The sequence below is a fragment of the Sitophilus oryzae genome, unplaced genomic scaffold (assembly GCF_002938485.1).
Source record: "Sitophilus oryzae breed Bouriz unplaced genomic scaffold, Soryzae_2.0 scaffold_1515_pilon_pilon, whole genome shotgun sequence".
NCBI lineage: Eukaryota > Metazoa > Arthropoda > Insecta > Coleoptera > Curculionidae > Sitophilus > Sitophilus oryzae.
In genome coordinates, this window is record NW_022146187.1 from 734828 (window position 1) to 754654 (window position 19827).

Below are 19827 nucleotides of genomic sequence, written 5' to 3' on the forward strand. Positions count from 1 at the left end.
AAAAGTTGTCCCCCTCACAAACAAAATTGACGTGTTTTTGGATTCTTTGAAAAAATAAATACCCTGGCCGTTATGCCTTGAGAACGTTTTCGATGGGCCACCCTGTATAAATAAAAATCGGGAGAGGATAATATAAAAAAGTCCGAGAATCCGGGAAAGGCGCAGTGGGGAGTCGGGTATAATGCTTGTGGAACGATATTAAAGAATCAAAGAATTTTTTAATACTTATATATACGTCGCAGGCGTATCGAATAACTCGGCATTTTGCAAAAAGACTATAGGTATAATATTATAAAACGCCGGCGTTTTTAACGGTGTAAGTTAATAGAAGGATATTTTGCAAAGAGCCTATCTGTTTTCAGTCACTTTGCAAAATGCCTAATGAAGGCTAGTCAGATTGCACAGAACATTTTACGCCGGATTATTTGTAAAACTAACTTAAATTTATCCAACGACATTTCTTGAACTTCTCTTTCAAAATTAGAAAATAATGACACAAAAAGTGATAATTCTGTTAAATGGAGTATGGTTAAGGACGATTATTATAAAGAACTAAATTCATTTTTTTTTCTAAAAGAATAAAAGTTCCGAAAAAAGAAAGCAAAGTTCCACAAAGACGCAGCACTGTACACATAATCAAATTACAGGGTATAACAATTAAACGAGATATTAATATTAAAGCTTTAATATATGTTGTATTTAAAATTATGTTACTTATAAAATTATAATTTATGAAATAGGGTTCAAGTTGTTTTCCTCTAAACAAAATGAAATTTTGACATAAATTATTGTTTTTGTGTAGAAAATGTGGGGTATTTTTATTAAACCGTAAATTATTCAATGTGCTTATATGCTCAAAGGTCGCAGTGGATCAGCCCGATAGCGACCTCGAGGAATCTATCTAATCTAGTTTCCGCTGCTTCGTCTACATATTGTATCTCATCTACAATCTATCTAATCTAGTTTCCGCTCAATTCATCTACATATTGTCATCGTCTATAGTTTCTAGAATGTGCTCAGTATTCGAACATTTTTGCCCACGACAGGTTCCGCACATAGTTGTACACTTCATGCCGGCTTTAATGTAACTGCATGTTTTTACACAATCTTGTTTGCTGATGTTCAAATTATTCGTACTGCCATCCAAATATCTGAGAAAAATTAACAAGTTCTAGTCGTTGGACAAGATGTCGATCTTGTTGTTTTATTATCAGCACTTTCCCCCGATGAAAAATACATTCTTTTTTTGAAAGAAGCCATAGGCACAGAATATCTAGCTACGCAACAGAAAAATACTCGAAATGAAAGAGCTAAAATTGCACAAATAGAATACTAGATGGCGCGACAATATCATAATCAGAATATAATTAGAAATTTTGAACTTTCGGTTTTGGATCGACGGCTCGTCGACGGCCTTATAGCTCGGCTAAATATGCACAGTTGCCAGATTCAAAAAGACTTGAATTGGCATCCCATTCTTTTTATTGTGTATAATGCAGTATGTGTTTCTTTCTATTCTTCTTTTCTTGTCAGATACACTTATATTAATTATTCCTTTGGCTATTAAAATAATTTTAAGTATATTATTCATATACATTTTAAATATACACTACCTTATAATGTTAACTAAGAAAATACATTTAATTACCTTTAAAATTAATAATATACAGGGCGATTGATAGTGCTATTTATTAATGCTGGAACGTTAGTAATGAAATATAAGTTTAATAATAATGGAAATAATTTATTAAAATGCAGTACAAAAAATGTTAACTGACTAAAAAATACTATAATAACACATTTTTTCCGTTTGCCACGTAATTTATATAGACCTAGGTAGATTTTAAAAAGTGACACAGGTACAATTAATAATATATTAGTTCGGCATAAAAGTTGCTGTCACGACATCGAACAATAAATTAAAATTCGTAAAATAAATTAAAATTATTAATTAAACAAATCTTTATAAAGAAACGCAAGTATACCAAATTTGGGCCCAATCGAACTCCAGGAAATGATATCATAATAGTGTACTATATTATGGTACCACTCGATATACTTTAAGGTACCATAATATTGCAATGTCACCGAAGATCCGTAGTATACCAAATTTAAGAACAATCGAACGCCATGAAATGGTATCGTAATATGGTACTATATTAAGGTACCACTTTATATACATCATAGTTCAATCATATTACAATGTAACCGAAGATACGTAGTATACCAAGTTTGAGCCCAATCGAACGCCAGGAAATGGTATCGTAATATGGTACTATATTAAGGTACCACTTTATGTGCATCATAGTACCATCATATTACAATGTCACCGAAAATACGTAGTATCCCAAGTTTAAGCCCAATCGAACGCCATGTACGTAATATAGTACTATATTATGGTACCAGTTGATATGCTTCATGGTACCATAATAATGCATTGTCATCAAAAATACGCAAGTATATATCAAATATGAGCTCAATCGAACGCCAGGAAATGGTATTGAAATATGGTACTATATTAAGGTACCACTTTATATGCATCATAGTACCATCATATTACAATGTAACCGAAGATACGTAGTATAACAAATTTAAGTCAATCGAACGCCAGGAAATGGTATCGTAATATAGTACTATATTATGGTACCTCTTATTATGCTCCTTGGTACCATAATATTACAATATCACCGAAGGTACGTAGTATTCAAATTTAAGCCCAATCGAACGCCATGTATCGTAATATAGTACTATATTATGGTATCATTGATATGCTTCTGAAAAAACGGCGTCCAGTTGGCTGGAAAAGGACGATCGATGACATTTCCTATATAAATTTACATATAAAATGATAGTGATATTCATTTCATAGCTATCGCTAACGCCGTTTTTCCCGATTATACAATATGAACTTGGTATGAACACAATCGAACGTCAGGAAGTGGTATCATAATACATACATATACAGTAGAACAATACTTATTATATTGTCGCCGAATTACAATGAAAATTCAGGATTCAATTATACAATCAAACGTCAGGAAGTGATTGTAATTTAGCTCATAAGATTTAATTCCAACTAACATGGCAAACCGAAAAAACAGCTCTGATCTATTTTAATATGTTTAAATGATGTAGCAAATTTGAAGGTAGGCTTTATCAGGAAGTATTACGATATGAATTACACAATGGCAACACTGCACAAAATTCTTTTAAATTTTGTTTGTAGAAAACTGTTTTCTTTTAAATTTATTGCCCTCTATTATGTAGTAGCGAAACTACCACATCAAAATATCTGATTTGGAGACAGACTTTTAAAGCCTGTCTCCTTTTGCTACCTACAATTTTATACATGTAACGAGGCTTCTGTTGCGTAGCTAGATATTCTGTGCCATAGGTAATGTGAAACAACGAATGTATAATTCGAGAGACTTGCAATCATCCAGTATTATACGTAATTTAGCGGGTGTGACACAACATTAGGATTTTTTGGAAAAGGAAAACAACACGTACAAATACTTAATCAAGAAAAAGACCTTGATAGTATCGTCGATATTTTTAACAACGCAAAGTCAACACCTGAACTAATTGAAAAAGCTGGAGAGACGTTTATACTGAATCTATACAAACTTTAATCATCTGAAGGGAGCCTTAGTGAGCAAAGATACGCTTGTTCAAACTAAGATACGCTTGTTAACTAACTTATTGAAAGTTATTTGGTCAAGCAAACAGCACGGTACTTTTATCAAAATTGCCTCCCACATTTACTGCAGCTCGGCAACATTCCCGGAAAACATATCTTCAAGTACAAATATGGCAAGAACAACCTATAAAGCCCGACCAGTGGGGCTGGAAGAAAATCAACAACACATTGTCACCTTCATATACAACAGAATCGCCCGCCCCTGCTTCAATTATGTCATTAATAACGTGCAACTGCAAACAAGATTGTGTAAAAAGATGCAGTTGCATTAAAGCCGGCATGAAATGTACAACTATGTGCGAAACCTGTCGTGGGCAAAGTTGTTCGAATACTGAGCACCTTCTAGAAACTATAGACGATGGCAATATGTAGATGAAAGTATGAAAGTTAGTTTAGTGGAATAGGCAATGTTTTTGTTTATATTATACAGTATTATATATGTTGCGTGTATATATAGCACGTTAAAATACCTTGGGAGACTATAATTTGAAAGGCGACCTGTATTTTTTTTGTACTCCATTTGTCAAACGGTTATTGCTCGAAATGCATTGGATAAATATAAATAATGAATAGACCCTTTTTTGGTAGCAAATTTGATAAGGAATATTTTTGGAAAGTATAAAATTTTTTGTGGGAGCAACGGGTTCTGAGAAAAAAGCGAAAAACCATCGAAGGGCGTATTGGGGGTGGTTTTTTGGGGTGAAGCTCACACTTTAGAGTTAAGAACTCTTTTGATTTTGAAAAGTCTCCTTTTGGTGCGTCTAATCTCAACATATCAAAATTTTATAAATGTTTTTTTTCTATTCGGCTATTTTAGGTCTAATATAAATATACTAAGAACTGGAGACTCTAACCTAAGAATCAGAAAAAGTCGACAATAGATCTGAAAAGGTCGCAGTGGATCAGCCCAATAGCCACCTCGAGGAATCTATCTAATCTAGTTTCCGCTGATCACCTTTACAAGAGAAAAAAGCTTTTTAATTATTATCATTTTGAGAAGAATGCATTCTTTAGAGGCTTTTTTGCTTGTTCTAAAACGATTAACACCATTTATCCTTTTCAAAATGTTCACATCATTTTAGGGAAAAATAAAAAAAAATATTAGTGTAAAGCTTCATTCGGAACCTCGCAATTAATGGAATAAATTAGTGGTTTCAATTACACTTCACACTTTTTAGTGATTTTTCTAAGGCGTTCGATTGTGTAAATCATAAGATCCTAATTAATAAACTGCAGCACTATGGGTTCAGGGGATCATCTCTCGAATGGTTTAAGTCGTATCTGATCAACAGAAGTCAACTTGTGAGGGTGGATACCACGTTGTCTTCTAGCAAGCCAATAGAATGTGGAGTACCACAAGGCTCAGTACTAGGCCCTATTTTGTTTCTTCTTTTTATTAACGACATTGCTAAAATAAACATCAGTGGCAAAATGTCTTTTTGCGGACGACACTAGCTTCACTTGGAGCAACAAGGACATCGCGGCACTTCATAGGATTATATCAAATGACTTAATCACCATTAAATCTTGGTGCGATTCGAACCTCCTGAGTCTCAACATTTCTAAAACTAAGGCTTTGTCGTATAAAAACTCGTTGCAGCCTTTTGTACTTGACAACACCACCATTGACGTCGTAAAATCCGTAAAATTCTTAGGGCTTGTTGTGGACAATTCTCTGAAATGGGACATACATATCGAAGCTTTGTCGAAAAAATTGAGCTCTGCCTGTTTTGCATTAAGGTCTGTTTCTAAGGAGCTTAACTTGTCAGTGGCTAGAACTGTTTATTATGCACTTTTTGAGTCGCACCTCAGGTATGCCCTTCCATTCTGGGGTACGTGTTGTGCGGCTCAATTTGACCGCATTTTCAAGCTCCAGAAGAGAGCTGTTCGATATTCACTGGGACTAAACAGCAGAACTCATTGCCGGGGCTTTTTTAGAGAATTAAAAATATTGACTCTTCCTTCCTTATTTATATTTGAATCCGTTTGCCTAATACGTAAACATGTATCAGCTTCTCAAGAAAGGCCATCTCACACTTATCCACTCAGGAACGCGGAGCAAGATCTTTATCTACCTACCCCACGCTCAGAGTTAGTTAAAAGTTCAATATTATACAACTCGAAAAAAATGCACAATCACCTGCCAAAATCAAATCCATAACATCATTTTTTTCATTTCGCAAAGCATTGAACTCTTATTTACTAGACAAGGCTTTCTACGCCGTAAATGAATTATATTTGAATTGAAAATCGAATTTGATCTTGAAAACACTGGTCTAATGTTTGCTATTGCTATATTTACTAATGACATCGAAATTAATTTATTTAGAGATCATTGATATTTTGCTATAAACTGGCTAAATATTTTTGAATATTATTTTAATTTTTTTTGTTCTTTGACATTGTGAACATTTATAAATGTTTATTTTAACAATAAGACTGACAATATTATTTGTATAATGTTTTGTATTATCTTTTGTTTGTTTGTTTATGTACCTTGTTTTTTTTTTACTTTGTTTGTTAGTTTACCTTTGTCTACAAATTGAAAAATTTTTTGACAATAAAGGCATTTATTTATTTATTTATTTAGTTTACGATAATTAAAATTAATAGAATATCCTATAGAACGCGGAAGATAATCAAAGATCAAAATGACATTTCTCGCATATTTTGAATTATAATTAGTGGAAAAGTTAAAAGTTTGACAAGTTTTTCTACTAATTGAAAATGCCTACCACTAATTTTGACGTTCTGAATATTACATTGGAATTAAAGGAACAAGCTTCTACGCTAATTGAAACCACTAATTTATTCCATTAATTGCGAGGTTCTGAATGAAACTTAATTGTTTCCAAGTCGTTTTCATTCTTTGATAAATTGTTACTATTAATTTTGATTAACGTCATAATTCTTGCTATTTTAAAATGTTAAAGAAACACAAAATTTATTTACTTCAATGCTACGGAAAAGGTGATTATAAAGTTTGTGGCTTCTTTAATATTTTAACATAACAAAAAATATCACGTTAATCAAAATTAATAACCATCTATCAAAGGATGAAAAGGAAATGATATTTATAGAAAAGCGTTTTGATTTTTGAGGCTTAAATTTTTTATTTTTCTCTGAAACTTCATTCAGAACCTCAAAATTAATGGAATAAATTAGTGATTTCAATTATACTTAATACTTAAGAGTATACGATCATTCACAATATCTAAAAAAATACAATTAAAATAAATTATAGTATACTAGCAACAGCTTGCGGTTAGTCAGTTGTATTCATAGAAGAAAAATAATTAGCTGATAAAACGATAAACTTTCTAATTCTAGCCATTATTTTTCTTGGCGGATGACAATCAAAAGCCAAAATGACATTACGAGCAATTTTTAAAATATAATTAGTAGAAAAAGTAAAAAAAATTGAAAATTACTACCACGTTCTGAATGCTTACGTTGAAATTCGAGGAACAAACTTCTACGCTAATTGAAGGCCACTCATTTATTTCATTTAGAGGTTCTAAAAACAGCTTAAAACAATATAAAATTTTGGAAATGTATGAACGGTATTAGCCATTTTAGTACAAGCAAAATCTTTAATGAGGAAAAATTTAAAATAAGAAAGTTTTTATTTTCTTGTAAAGAGGATCCGGGGACATAGTGTAGTGTATATTAAGAGAGCTTTATTTTGTTGAAAAAAAGTCCAAGAATCTTACCATCTTTTGGACTTTTAGGCTTGACCGGTGGTGGAGCAACCGTGCAACCGAGCAACCGTGCAAACCTCTCTTTCGCGTCAAATGAACCAATCAAAACTCAATCAATTTATATTATATTTGATTGGCCTAATAGATACCCTAGTTACAATGTATAAATTGAAGATAATAATATAGTATTGATGACTTTAGGAAAATCTGCTGGATTTTAATAATTATTCGTCATTATTATATACCGGGTACGCCTCAAAAATGGCTCCCCTATAACTTTTTTATTTTTTCAGATAAAAAAACGAGATTTAGTAGTAAGTATATGACATAAATTAGTATTGATTGACGTATTCAATTGTTTTTGGTCACTTCCTGTTTCACCGGAAATGCATTAGCGTAACTAGCAATTTATCCTGGGGTGGGTTTGGGGTTGAGCCCAGGGGGGGCCTAGGGCTTTTTTTAAATGAGCAATAATTTTAAAAAAACATATTTTTTGAATAAAACGTTTACATGAATTTCTCTATCAATAAATTTCATAGACTTGGTTATCAAACCGTGTTCCCGTATATTACTTAAATACCTACAAATTTTCTAAAAAAATAAAAATTAACACATTTTTTGAACACAACAAAATAATATTAACTAAACAAAACTATATAGAAAACGTCATTTTTACTGCATCACAAGCAAATAAAAATTAATACGTAGCCAAGAGTCATAATTCGGTATTTCTCTGGGGGGTGCACAGCAGTACCTGGGGAGGGGGGCACACCCGGGTACCCCTGTAGTTACGCCAATGCGGAAATGACTACAACTTTTGCTTTTTAAATGGGACCCTCAGTATTTTTTTTACGTTATTCGATAGAAAATGACACTCTGAATAGAATGACATATCAGATGTCGACTTTTGACATTTTCGCATATGGTTTATTCGAAAGTATAACATACGGTTCATAATTATAATTTGACTCGAAATACCAAGTGTGGTACCAAATTATTCGTAAAAAGTGCTTTTTGTAAATATGCAAATGATGGGCCACCCACGTTCCATTTGAAAAAATTGAGATATGATAAAAATAGGATTTGGGCATCTTTTAGTCGGCCAGGACAACACGAAAAATATTAGACGATCAAATCTCTTTTTCTAAGGTTCCCAGACGAAATATTAGTATTTTAACAGCCATGGCACTCTAGTTTGAAATTTAAAATACGATTTTTTTAAAGCGAAAATGTCAAAAGTTGGGGTATGGTATGACATTCTATTCAGAATGTCATTTTCTATCGAATAAAGTAAAAAAATACCGAGGGTGCCATTTAAAAATCAAAAGTTGTTGCAATTTCTGGGGAAACAGGAAGATTCAATCCAAACCATCAAACCAAAAACAATTGAATACGTCAATCAATCCTAATTTATATCATATACTAACATACCAGTTCTCGTTTTTTTTTATCTGAAAAAAATAAAAAAGTTATAGCGGTGAGTCACTTTTAAGACGCACCCGGTATGACTTGAATTTTATTTATTCTGAAACGTTATGATATTCTTAATATTGTTAGTATTTAAACGTATCCCCATCTCAAACTCGTACCAAATTCTAACCCTCGAATCGATTATCGCTTAAAAGGAAACAGAAATACCATCCCGGTCGTACATCTCTGCTCGCCCGATATTACCGAACTTTTCATTCACAATTAAAGTTATATCAGAGAATGGAGCGGCGCGGCAAAGTATCCATTATCCTAAATCCATGGAAAAGGAAATATCTCCAATAGGATTTGAATCGAAACCCGGGCCAATGACGAACGGTATCGATTAGGAAAGGCGATGGGGGTGAACGGTGGGCGGGAGGGGAAAGGGGGGTTCCAAATGAATTAGTTCGGTTCTGGATGTGTTCTCGAAAGAAATAAGGAGGATGATGGAGAAGGATATAGCGGGATGAGTTAAGGAGGAGATTTATTTGAATGGTTTTACATAAATACATTTTTATTTTTTGAAATGTTTCATTGTGGTGTGTTAAAAAAAACGTTACGGAGAAATTTTTGGTCAAATTTAAAGTGTTATATTTTTGTTATTTTTGGCCCTATTTTCATGAATTTTTTAGCAAGCTCTATATAATTATACTAGCGTGTACCAGCGACTTCGTTCGCGTCGAATTAATCATTTGTAATGGTGATGATAAAGCAAAGCAACAATTTCCATTAACATACAAACTGGATAAAATTTTCTCACATTTATGTCAACATGAGAAAAAACAATATGGCGATATTATTATATAACTTGGTAATATTTGAGGGGTAGTTTCATCTCGTTGGAATTTGACTTTCGAAAAATCCATTTGCCAAAAATAAGCTTTTTACGTCAAGCAGTTTAAGCAGAATCGTGAAATTTATAAAAAATCTTAAAATATGTAAAACAACAAAATAAAATATACGTGTTTAAGTGTTTTTCCGAAAAACTCACCGGTTTTTAAATAAAAAATATTTTAATATTTGAGGGATAGTTTCACCCCCTTAGAATTCGAGTTTCGAAAAACCCCTTCTTATCGAACTAGAGGTTCACACCCTAAAATCAATCTGTTTTCCAAAAATCAGCTTTTTACGTAAAGCGCTTTAAGCAGGATCGTGATTAATCAATGACCAGATTTTTCGAAACACCCTGTATACATTTTTAAAAAATCTTAAAATATGTAAAAAACAAAATAAAAAATATACGTCTTTAAGCGTTTTTTCGGAAACCCGACCGTTCTTTAAATAAAAAATATTGTAATATTTGAGGGAATGGTTTCACCCTCTTGGAACTGGAATTTCGAAAAATCCCTTCTTATTGAATCTCTACACCTTAGAATCAACCTGTATGCCAAAATTGAGCTTCTTGCGTTGAGTGGTTTGAGCAGGATCGTGATTAATCAGTATGTCAGTCACTTAAGGGTTTTATATATTAGTATAGATCACCTTTTATTCGTAAACTCAGTTTTTTTATAAACTTCCGTTCACAATTCCGAACTAAAGGGACCAGCACTAGTGTCACAAACTTTTAGGAGTACACTATAAGATAATATTGATTCGAGGTTAAAACAAATTTTAAACGACACGCACTAGTCATCAAGGTGGGCTAAGCTCCCCCTAGCCCCCAGCCCTAGTTGCGCCACTGGAGAGCACCTTCCTTACGTAAAAGTCCTAGCTTTTTTGTTACATGTTAAAATTACTGTTTTGTAAAAGTTTTGCAAGAAACCTTATTTTAATGGAAAAAACTGGAAAAAAACCCTTCCAGAATGACTTTAAACTGGAAAATATCCTTTCAGAATTGTTACGGATTTTTACACTGTCGCTTTCGCATTAAAATCTATGTAAAACTACCAATTTCAAGGAAAACGGCTTTTACCAATGTTCTTAAAAATAAATAAAATACACTATTTTTATATACTATTCTTAGGGTATGGAGAGAACCGGGAAATCTTATTCGGTTGGATAATGTTCAGGAAGTGCACCCTTATCAAGGTGGAACAGTTATGGTCTGGGGAGGAGTCCAGTTAGGCCGAAAAACCGACCTCGTTTTTCTTGAAAAGTTTCTAACAGGAATCACATATCGTGATTTAATTCTTGAGTCTGTCGTGTTACCATATGCCAATAATTTTGGGAGAAACTTCATTCTCATGCATGACAATGCACGGCCTCATACAGCCAGAGTGGTAAGTGAGTTTATCAATGCTCATCAATTAAACATCTTACCCTGGCCGGCACAATCTTCTGAGCTCAACCCCACCGAGCACGTATGGGACGCAGTCCAAAGAAGCATTTTGAGAATGGGTATGCCTCGTGAAACTCGTAGGGATCTGGTTCGGGCCGTGAATGCAGCGTGGCAGGCTGTACCTCAAGAAGAGATCGACAACCTGATCAGGAGCATGGAGAGACTATGTAGTGCTGTAATGAACAGTAGAGGAGGCCATACCCTTTATTAAGTAAAAAATGGTTTTATCTTTTTTTTTTAATTCACAGTTTAGAATAAAAAAAAATGTGTGTATTTTTTTGAGTTCAATAAAAACCAAGGTAAATTTGAAAAATTCGGTAAATTTCGCATTTTTATTTCCAATACGTCCTGTAAACTATTTGTTTATTTTAATTTTATTATATCAGAAATGTAAATAATAAAATTACTGACGATGGCTCGATAAAATTGTAATATCTCTAGACTTTTCCGGTGTGTGTAGTATTATGATGCAAACTAATCTATAATAACAATAAATCAAAAGAAGTCCATTGGTAAACGCTAGAGTTATAGCAAGTAGCAAGTGGTGCTTTGCTGAATGATCACTGGGAGATACCACTTGCTAGACGAATTTTAATATTTATATTTGATTAACATTTAAAAAATAATCCGAAAATTAAAAAATTTTGGATTTTCCAAAGTATTTATAGAAAGCAAAACTAGAAAAGTTGCATACATTGCAACGACAAGAAGTCATCGTGTGTGCAATGTATCCCATAATTCATTTTTGTAATGTTACATACCTAGTTAGCTCTCAGATTTCTTTTTCCTTTTTAAGTTTACTTTCAAAGACGAAGTGTATAGCTCTTGAAATTGGATAAATTAAGAACTAATAAAAAATTTACCTTCGTAGTTCACTTTTAATCATCTGCTGATGATGCTAACATGGTGAGCCAAACCCGCATCTTGTGTTTAAAACTAAAAGTGTTTGGATGTATTGTGGAGAATTAGTGTTTTATTTTGCAGTTGTAACACCACAGGTTCCAACCCCCAACTGTAATGATTAAAATCATTACAATTACAATCAACTTAACAGCCGAACTATAGGTAATAGAGCTATTCAGCTCTTCATATACCCCCATTACCTAATAAATACATTCATAATATGTATAAAAATAATAGAAAAATATACTTAACTAGGTTTAACAATAAGAACTAAAATAAAAGTAAGCCATAAATTAAAATCTAGTGTTGGATCAATGCATGAAAAATTCGACATATATTTTTTTGAAACCAAATCTATTTTATTACCTTGGTTAAATTCAAACGCAAAGTATTTATTTAATTCCTACCGTTTAAATGCAATAAACAAATTCTAACTTTTAATTCTTGTAATCTAGATAAAATGTCTCTTGATATTTGATGGTTACACTTGGGGGTTAGAACTTTTGGTGTTACAACAGTAAAATAAAACACTAATTAGCCACAATGCACCAAAACAATTTATTTTTGCACTAGACCACAGTGGTTCCCAGATAGGTCATTACTTAGGAATATTAATTTCAAAATATTTGCATAAAACTGTTGCTAATACTTTTCTTATATTCCCTTGTAAATGATACATAATAAATAACAAAATCAAGTGAGCCTAGTGTAGCGCTTTTTTTATTAGAAATGTCACATTTTTGCTACTGGTATCAAGCTGATATAAACAGTTTTCAGATAACGCCAATTAATTACTTATTTTATTAAAATTGATAAAAGCTGTTGCCTTTTCTGTAATGGGCGTTCGAAAAGAAGGTAAACAGAACTGTTTTTTCTTTTTTGCACTTAATTAAACCTAAGTAATATTAGTTTATGGCAATTTATTTGAAGGTAACAAAAATAGTATTTTTACATTTTTGCTTGTCACTCTTTAAGACTTTTAACTACTTTCCCTTTCAAATCCTCTTAAACGGCATGAAAATACTTGTTGCTTAAAGTATATTGCACATAAATTAATTGCCACTGGCTGCCGCGAATTGCCGCCGGATCTTATACCGGGTGGTTAAAGATTGACTTTTTGTCTTAAAATAAAAGTCACAACTTATTTTTTCCTCTTGTCAACTTATTTCGTGGACATACTGTATATCAATTGACAATAAAATTGTATTTATAAAATGAAACAACTCTCTCTTTTATTTTTTCAACATTTAAAATAAATTTGACCTCTTCAATAGTGAAAAAACATATACATATTTGCAAACATAATCTGTATACCTTTCCGAATAGTTAGAACTTAAAATGCAAATCACACGAACTGGGCCCATTTTTTTACATACATATTACATTAAGTTTTTTATATACATTTATTTAGCATTTGTTATCAATTTCTATTAAAAAAGGTGCAGTCAAGCTATATCTAGATATCTAACAGTTATGACCGCGCAGCTAATTAAGAGGAACCATGCACTGTGTAGACGTGCGTTTCGCTGACCATATTAGCATCATGAGACTGACTCAGTTTTAATTATCTGCTGTTGCAAAAGTAAAGTCTTTTGGTGTATTGTAGTAAACTAGTGTTTTATTTTGCTCTTTATTTTGATATTTTGTTGAATATGGCACGATCCACAGCACTAAATACAAAAAATATTCAGTAAATAAAATATGGAGCTATTACAAAAATTATTACTGGTCTTATTTTATAAAACTGAACGACTTAAAAATGTTATTTCAAAAAAGGTACGTTCTAAAAGCTATAAAACTACGTCGCAATCAAACGGTGACAAAAATAACGCCCCATATCTCTCCTTTTCGTTTTTCTAACGACATTCCGGCACTCCAAAGGAACTTTCCTCTCCCCTACCCCTCACCGCCATCCACGTTTCCACCCTCGCCTCGCTTTCCCTTCTGCAAACAAAGACAGAACAACCCCAATTTATTTTCTTTTTCCCATATCATCATATATGCAAGACTTGTCCGGCGGCTAGGCCGTCTCCGTCTCTGTCATCCTTTCGCGCGAAATATCGCCACCGTCCTGCTCTCGCTCCCGTGAGATTCATATTCCTTCATTTTCCCGCTTCTTCTTTGCTACCTTGTTTCCTTAATCAAGAAGCCTACTATGCGGACGGTAGACCGAAAATCCCATTTTAAGCTGATATAGGCATTTTATGTCGATATGGATTTGTCGTTCATTTTTAAACGTTACAGAGAAACAATATCAATTGGCAAACTGTAATTATAATTTCAATAATTTAGTATACCGAGAAAAGCATATATACAGGGTGCTACAAATTCGAGGTACGAGCATTAGTATCTCGGTAACCGTAATAGATACAAAGATGGTTAAACTGGGGCAAAGTTGCGCCTTGGGATGTTCACCAAAATACCATCAAAAAAGTTTTAAAAATTTCAAGGATTGCTGAGTTTTTTGGAAAAAAACAGATTTTTTTGAAAAACAATTTTATTTTTTCCTGTCGTTAGTTTTTAGAAAATCAAAATACTAATTGTACATTCTCATAGCCACTTTATTAGGGCTATCCGATAGTATTTTTAGATTTTCAAATTAGCTGATAATTTGCGAGATACAGAGGCCGACTTATTATTTTTAAATACGAACCTGCATTTTTTATTTCAGATTTTGAAAGAACTCGGTCTCCTGAGTACAATGATATGCCACACTTTATACTTTTTTTTGTTTTGGACGTTTGAACACAAAATTTATTTAAACTAATTTCAAGTCCGGCTCTGTTTTTTAAATATTTAAATTATTCATCGTTACAATATTGATAAGGCTTCAAACATAACTATGACGTGGGGTAAAACATTGAATACAAAAAATTAAATTCAATAAAAAAAAATTGCATTACTTGACGTCATTTGTAAAAGTGAAATCAATATTTTTCAACATTTACAATAAAGAGTACAAAATAAATAAGTATAAGAAGAAGATATGTTCAAAGAGCTATAAATAAAATTGAAAGAATAATAAATTTGTGCAATAGGCAAGGTGCTAACCCTTGGAACATGTAGAGCATTAGAAACTAGTTTGTAGAAGGTGATATATTTATAATAACTGCGATTAATATTATGCATATTGTTAGATCGTACACTGAGAATTCCAAATTCACAATAAAAAAAATTAAAAATAATATCTTTAAGTTGCTGAGCTGGATAATATTTATTTGAATCTTTCAAGTGGCTCGATTTTCCTTATTCAATGTTAATTAGCGCTGATCAATATTGTTGCAATGAATATAATCAGATTAAATATTTTAAGAAACCAGGGTCGGACTTGCAAATATTTTAAATAATAATTAAATAGTTTTGTTGTTGTTAAGGCACTCAAAACAAAAAAAAGTATAAAGTGTGGCATATCATTTATACCCAGGAGACCGATTTCTTTGAAAAACTGAAATAAAAAATGCAGGTCCGTATTTAAAAAAACGAAGTCGGCCTCTGTATCTCACAAATTATCAGCTAATTTGAAAATCTAAAAATACTGCCAGATAGCCCTAATAAAGTGGCTATGAGAATGTGCAATTAGTTTTTTGATTTTCTAAAAAGTAACGACAGGAAAAAATAAAACTGATTATCAAAAAAATTCGCTTTTTCCAAAAATCTCAGCAATCCTTGAAATTTTAAAAACTTTTTTGATAGCATCTTCGTGAATATCCCAAGGAGCAACTTTGCCCCAATTTAACCATGTTCGTATCTATTACGGTTTCCGAGATACCAATGCTCGTACCTCGAATTAGTTAAATCGAGAGTTAAATAAAACAAGGGAAAAAATTAAAAATTATAAAATTGTATTCTAAATAAAAAAGTTAACAAAATATTAAATGAAACAATAATATAATTATTGAACAACACCAGATAATCAAAAGAAAATGTTTTAAGTTAGGCTATAACAAACAGAAGTCTGGAGATGTAAAAAACTCAAATACAAGAGGAAGTTTAAAAAAAACCTTTCTCCTTTTATACTATCCTTTCTCCACTAAAATATTAACATTTTAATTGTATTAACAGTTGCATTTTAATTATAATTAATTCAATTAACAGTTAAACTTAGATAATAAGAATAAATAACGTGTTTCATTAAAAATAAACAAATAAAAATCGAAAAAATGTACTTAACCAAAAATTTTAAAAAGAATTTAAAATTAACTACTATAATATAAGAAATCTTCCGTCAACTATATCGACTGGGCCCAACAAAGGATTAATATTAGATGAAGAATATCTTAACAATCTAAGATTCACTGATGACATAGTCCTAATTGCCAATGGTCCTGAAGAACTGCAACCAGAAATTAACGAACTAAATACAGCCAGCAATAAAGTAGGTATCAAAATGAATTTAGCAAAAACTAAAGTACTGTACAACGAACTGCTAGAGAGAAATGGCATTCTAATAAATAATACAACACTGGAAATAGTAAAAGAATAATATAATATTTGGGACAAAAGTAATACACAGCTCAGGATCTCTATTACCAGAAATCAACAGAAGAATTAAGTTAGCATGGTGTACATATGGGAAAAACTCATCATATTATTCAAATCTAGAATGCCACATTATCTATAGAGGAAAACATTAGATCAATGTGTACTACGAGTCATGACTTATGCATGCGAAACCTGGACCCTTAATACCGACATTATAAGGAAACGCAGGTCTCACAACGCTCGATGGAACAAAATATGCTAGGAATAACAAAGAAAGGCCTAAAAATAGAGTAGATATGACAAAAGACCCAGGTAATGGACGCCAACTACAGAACCAAATCCCTCAAGTGGCAATAAGCACGACACCTGGCAAGGGTGAGAACAGTTCACAAAAATTACAGCATCCATTCCACGAGGAATTAAGAGACTTAGAAGAAAAAGAACCTAAGATAAGATGAGACCAAACCTAAGATGAGACCATGATAATTATTAGAAAATTAGCAGCAGTAACTGAGCATAGTTAACAATAGACAGTAATGGGCCCAATTACAAAGAGATTATTTAAATATCTGAGGGAAGCTGCACCATAATCAGAAATATCTGAATAAGCTTTAAGTGATGATGATGATGATGATGTATTCTCCACGAAGAGAAATGCGTTTTTGAATCCGTTGGAACCAATTCTGAAAACAGTTATTCCACTCTTGTTGGTACCTTCAAAATTGAGCTTCTGAAGGTGCTGACTACATCTTCTGGGGACTGCAACCTTTGACCATGCAGTTCATTCTTAATTGTTAACGTAATTAACTTGGAAATCGCTTCAAGATCGGGAAGGCAACGTCGTTCGGAACCAAATCGACTTCGTAACCATTAACACCAGATTCAGGAACAGTGTTCTCAGCGCTAAGGCGTACCCAGGTTGCGACATAAATTCAGACCATAACCCGGTAATCACTATACGAGTGCGGCTTAAGAAGGTGGCTAAGACACGAGGTAAAGAGAAAATCGCCTGGTCTAAGGCAACAGAAGAACAAAAAATACAATACCAGGAAAAAGTGGACACAAAACTACCCAGGATGAAAATAGCCGGAGGGAACCTAAAAGACGAGAACATCGAAAGCACATGGATCGACTTCAAGAACATACTTATTGAGTCAGAGCAAGAAGCAATAAGAAAGGAAGACCGCAGGAAGACCAAGGACTGGATGACGGAGGACATATTAAAATTGATGGACGCAAGAAGAGAATTAAAGAACAAAACGAGCAGGCATACAGAGATATAAACAGGATAATAGAGAATCAGATAAGGAAGGCAAAAGAGCAGTGGTTAAATGCACAATGCAGAGAAATTGAAGAGCTGCAAAACCAACATAAGGACAGAGAGCTTCACGAGAAAATACGTGAAGCCGCAGGTCTCTGGAAGCCCAAGCAAGTGTCCCTAATAACAAACAAAAATAATGAACTCGAATTAGACCCTGACAAACAAAAACTTATCTGGGAAGAATACCTGAAGGACTTATTCGGAGACGAAAGAACCCCTGCAGGGCCAGTCCTCAAAAAAGAAAACCACCTAAGGATTCTCACGTCCGAAGTATCCCGGAAAATCGCCGAAATCAAAAATAACAAGGCACCGGGCGAAGACTCTACCGTAGCAGAGCAATTCAAGAACCTCAGCGAAGAAGTAGAAAACTTACCCACCTGATGAACGCCATCTACGAAAGCGGTATCCTACCCCAGGACTGGCTGATTTCTACGTTCGTACCTCTTCCAAGGAAAAATAAAGTAAGGAAGTGCGAGGACCACAGGACCATCTGCCTTATGAGCCATGCTGCTAAGATAATGATGAGGATCATTTTTAATCGAATACGCTCCAAGTGCGACAACTACCTAAGTCGATCACAGTATGGCTTCAGAAGAGGAACAGGAACAAGGGAGGCCATCCTGGGCCTAACCTTAATAGCTGAAAGATACTTATTGGAGGTAGAGAAGGATATTTATGTCTGCTTCGTAGACTACAATAAGACTTTCGACCGCATACAACATGAAAAACTAATAGACATCCTCCAGAAAATCGGAGTAGATAACCATGACATCATTGTAATTCGTAATATATACTGGAACCATAAGGGATGCGTCCGAACATCAACTGGAAACACCTCTTACGTAGATATCCAAAGAGGGGTACGTCAAGGCTGCCTCCTCTCCCCATTGTTGTTTAATGTGTACTCGGAGTACATAATCAAACAATCGTTGGAAGATCAAGCTGAATGAGCTAAACTAAATGGAATAGTAATTAACAACCTCCGTTACGCAGATGACACCGTAGTGATCGGACAGTCGAAAGAACAGCTACAGACTCTGATGAACATCCTAACAGAGCACAGTACCAGAATGGGTTTGGAGGTAAACGCATCTAAAACCAAAACTATGGTGTTTTCTCGGACCTCTCAAGATCACCCTCAATTGGACATTGTTGTTAATAACACCATTTTACATAATGTACAAAAGTACAGTTACCTGGGCAGGGAAATAGCTCGACCACCCTATAGAGATTAAAAGGAGAATAGAAATCGCTCGTACAGAATTCGTTAAGATGCGAAGCGTACTCTGCAACCCGCGTTTGTCCATAGGGGTAAGGTTGAGAACACTCAAGTGCTACGTTTGACCTTTGTTGCTATACGGGTGCGAAACTTGGACCCTAAAACAGGAGGACCTCAGGAAGGTGGAGGCATTCGAAATGTGGCTTTATAGGCGAATGCTACGTATAAGCTGAACCACTAGAACAACAAATGTGGAAGTACTGACCAGAATGAACACCCGTACCCACTTAGTCAACACAACAAAAATAAGGAAAACCGCTTACCTCGGGCATATAATGAGACACGAAGAATACGAACAACTTCAGCTAATGCTTCAAGGTAAAATCGAGGGAAAGCGCGGCATAGGAAGAAAGAAGAAATCGTGGTTCCAAAATATATGAGATTGGACAAATATTTCAAACGGGAATACTTTAATACATCGAGCCCAACATAGGGAAGATTTTGCCATAGTGGTCGCCAACCTCAACGGAGACGGCACCTAGGAGGACGAACGTAATTAAGTAAAAAAGTTTTTATGACTTAGGTCGGAACTGTATGGAGGAGGATCCAAACTCGGCAATTAATTCTGGCAAGCAAATAGATATGCGAAAAATTATGACGCGAACATTTTCTCGGTTTAATTCCATTTTTCGATGGACTCGTCAACTAAAAAAAATGAGTTTAGGTACAGCCCGGAGTTTCCTTATATTGTCC